Genomic DNA, 3845 nt, shown 5'->3' with positions numbered 1-3845 from the left:
GGGGTGGAAAACAGAGATAATGAAATGGCATGGAGGGGTTATAATAAAAACCAGAGGCACATAAAGAGCGGTGGGAAACTAGGACAGACACACACTCCCTGTTCTTTAGATCTTTGAAGACATATAGGATATTATGGGAACAGCAGAGCAAATTTTGCTCTTTATTTATGTGAACAAAGACTCACTCCTGTAAGAAGTTAGTTAATTGCTCAATTTTTTAAATATAAATTGTTGCTGTTAAAAATCAAGCAATGATATCTTCAAATTCAGCTGGGAAAAAAAAAAAAAAGTCTAAGGGCAGCGGAGGCGGGGTGGCCAGTCCAAGGACTTAAGATTCTTGTCTTTTTCATGCTGCCCAACTCCACATAGCATCAGTCTATATAGGCATTTCACCTTTCAGAATTGTTTTGAAAGATTTTTTTTTTTCCTCTGAATCAGGTCACTTGCCTGAGGAAAAGAATGCTGAGGGCACCTGATGTGCTTTGATCGAGACTCATTGAATAGTTACACTTTTTAGAGTTTTCCTCCAGCTGCTGACAGGTCTCACTAATTGGCCATATTTGGGTGACAAGTACTAATGACAGTTTCCTCTCTGATTTGACTGTAGAGGAGACACCTCCATTTGGTTTTCTTTGTACCTCAGTTGAAGAAAAATACATTAAATTCATTGTTTTTTCTTTTTGTTCTGTGAATCTGTATATTGTTAAAATGCTGTAAAATATCAACTTTTTTTCAATATAGATAATACTTAGTGGTTATTAAACTTCTATAAAGAGATCATTACTTATGTAATGTAAAATAATATACTGCAAACAAAGCACATAATGATGCTGCAAAACATTAATATCACCAAGATGATTCCAACATGGACAGTAATTTTTCCTTTGTTAGGAGAATTCACCTTCCCCAAAGCATTTTGCTACTAATGCATCCAAGAGAGGTCAAGGAGATCTACAAGAACAGCTATTTGATTTGTGGTTTTTATCCCAAGCTTCCTCAAATCACTTTTGGAAATAGGTAAGAGTGTAAATTATAAATCCACAAATATTTAATTTATGGGAATATAGAATCTGAAAAACAACCAACACTTTGATCAAGTAAGCATTTTTTTCAATCTTAAAAACCTCAAGCAACAGAACTTGCAATGCTGTATTTTGCATTCTAAAGGCATTTATCTGTTGTTACAGGGAAGGGGCATCACATACTCAATGCACGTATGGCATCAAAATAAGATTAAAGGACGCTGAAAACCGGTGAAATTTGGCCCTGGAACATTTAAGGGAGTTCTTTCAAGCCAAAGCCTTTAACTTATCTAAGATGTAGTTTATTGACTTTATGAAAAGCCTTCTTTTTAATTAGATAAATGCATTTCCTACCATTTCATGAATTGTGTGGAAGCTGCCAGTTTCCACGCTTTATGCTGGGCCCTGTAACACAAATGTTTTGTTCCTTCTATAGGCACATCTTTTGCTACTACATCTTGACAAAGTTTGCATTCCCCTTGGTGTGATATTCCTCAGCAAAGCAAAACCAAAAGGAAATGCAAACCTCATCTCTGTATGAAAATGAAAGAAGACGTTTCCCAACCCAAGAACTTTTGAGAGCATTCCAAAACTGCGTTTATTTTGTATTCATGGGTGTAGGGAGAAGGGGGATACTTCTTGGCAATTTATTTCCCCTGAAGAACAGCACTCCCTATCCAGGTTCACCATAAAAACTGTCCTCCAGAGTCTAGGGAAGCATCGTCCTGCCAGCTCCCCTTCTCCCCACGGGCCCCCGCACATAACAGTGGCGAAACAGATGGTCCTCCCCCTCCCCTTCTCCTCGTCCCTTCCGCAATCCCACAGTGTCCTCCCACCCTTCCCTGACACCTTCACGAGTGCTTAGTGTCCGAGGCCGCCCCTCAGGGCTTCCAACAAGTGCAAACTTTGGGGACCTTCTGAAGTCTCCCACGACCCCAAGCTTCGACCACTACCCTCCTCCCACACCTCGGTCCCCTAACTACCCATTTGCCGGTCATTGAGAGAACGACAAACCCCAAACTTCCAGCCCAGGTGACGAGGCGCTGCGGCTAACCACAGCGGGGCACTCTCCTCGTCCTCTCTCCTCTCCATCCGTCCTTGGAAATTGGAGCCTACCATGGGGAACTGAGGAGTCTGCTCCTGTGGCTTCCACAACCTAATCCTAACTCCAGGGACTCGCAGGAGTTAGGATTAGGTCGCGGAAGCCAGAGGCGCCTGGGCGCCCTCCTCTACAAGTGGGACCACAAGTGCAAACTCTACCGGGAGGGGGGCTCCCGGCCATTCCCTCGGGCGGCGCGTCCAGGTGCAGGCTAGCTAAGCGTAGGCGGGCGGGGGCCAGGCAAGCAGAGGGCGCCCATTCCGGGAGCGCCGGGCTGGGCTGGGCGCCCGCAGCTTACCTCGGCGCGCGGGGAGCGGGCGCGTGGGGAAGTGGCTCCTCCAGCCGGGAAGCTGTTGCTCACGCTTCGGTGGTTGCTGCGGTCCCGCCAGGGCTGCACCGGGGCTTCGCGCAGACGTTCTCTCGCGATCTGCTGCAGCCCAGGCGGTGGCGGTGGCGGCCGTGGAGGTGGCGCCGGCGACAGCTCGGCCCGGCACGGCCCCTGAACTGTCCAACTCTTGCCCTCGCGGGGCTTAAGCGCCCGGCCGCTGCCCCCGCGCTGAGCGCCTGCGCGCCGGGCCTCGCCCAGGTGAGGGGCGTGTGCCCGGAGCCCGCTGGGCGCGCCCGGCCCGGTCCCGTCGCGCGCCCGCCCCCCTGGCCTGGCCGAGGACCCCGGGGTTTGGACGTGCCAACGCCACTCTCGCGCGCCGAAGCTGTGACGGTTTACCAAGCAGAGACTTGAGAGGCACACACAAGAGAGTGAATGAGGCGGGACCGTTCGGGGGCTCGTTGACACTGCAGAGCCTCCCGCAGCATCGCTGCCTTAAATCCCGCCTTTCCAGGCGTGCGCGTACAGCGAACCAGAGGAGGCTCCGTCCCAACCAGGGGTCCCCCGCGGTCCTCAGCCCCGGGGCTCGCGTCCCCGAAGAGATCCTTGGCAATGGCCGAGGTCCCAAAGCCGAGATGCCAAGCCCCGCGATGGGGCGGATGCGTCCAAAAAACTCTCTTCTTGGAGATCGTCAGACCAACTATTTGTTTTTTCTCTTTGACCACCCCTGGGCTCGCAGAACACAACTAGCAGCCTCGGCATATTTGGCAGAGCCGGAAGGCCCGGAGCGCAGAAGGCATCTCAGCCTCCCCGCGGATCTGAAAGTGTTGTGGGCGGGGGGCTCATTTTCCTCCGGATTTCTTTTCCGTGTTTAAGTTTTCAAAACTAAAACCTGTCATCGGTTACCCTGATGTAAAGGGCATCTTCTGAAAATTAGTGCAAACATGGCCAAAGTGCTTGGTTCTGAAAGGGAAAGCACTTAGAACACTTAAGAAAGGGAAAATAATTTTAAAAGAGCAGTTTTCTGAGATTACTTCTTTGGGGAGAAGTTCAAGAGTCATAAATGACAAGAGAGCTGTGTTATATAGCAGAGATTTTTGTTTTTTTTAACCAGATGATCTTAAAATATTTTTCTTTGGTTCTTGTCTCAGATGATTGACACTCACTACTTAAATAATTAATCCTGCAGCTGTTAATGTATTGGCATAATCGTCTAGAATAAATATCTTAACATCCAGCCAAAGCCAGTGTTGTTCTCCCAGGGTGGGCTTGAGACGTAACAAACAATCACACCATCCTAGAGCTTTCTAAATGAGCAGGCTGTGTTTATAACCCACCTTGAAATGTAGGGTTATTGCAAGCACCAGCACATCTGAGGTACCAGCGTGAGAAAGGGCAT

The 3845-nt window shown here is 48.7% G+C and overlaps 1 protein-coding gene across 2 annotated transcripts in view; it reads right to left on the bottom strand.

Annotated features, from left to right (window-relative positions):
* Window positions 1-3282, bottom strand: part of ZNF385B (zinc finger protein 385B) — a 439446-nt gene extending 436164 nt beyond the window's left edge. The window contains exon 1 of one of the 2 annotated variants that reach the window (XM_017868262.1): window positions 2420-3282. The gene's annotated coding sequence lies outside the window, so the exon portion shown is untranslated. The remainder of the gene's footprint in view (window positions 1-2419) is intronic. The other variant, XM_017868263.1, reaches the window with a different exon arrangement.
* Window positions 3283-3845: the final 563 nt, after the last annotated feature.

This window comes from Rhinopithecus bieti, unplaced genomic scaffold (genome assembly GCF_001698545.2).
Source record: "Rhinopithecus bieti isolate Rb0 unplaced genomic scaffold, ASM169854v2 scaffold_3062, whole genome shotgun sequence".
Lineage (NCBI taxonomy): Eukaryota > Metazoa > Chordata > Mammalia > Primates > Cercopithecidae > Rhinopithecus > Rhinopithecus bieti.
The sequence above is the reverse complement of the archived record's forward strand: the minus strand, read 5'-3'. Positions and strand labels throughout refer to the sequence as shown.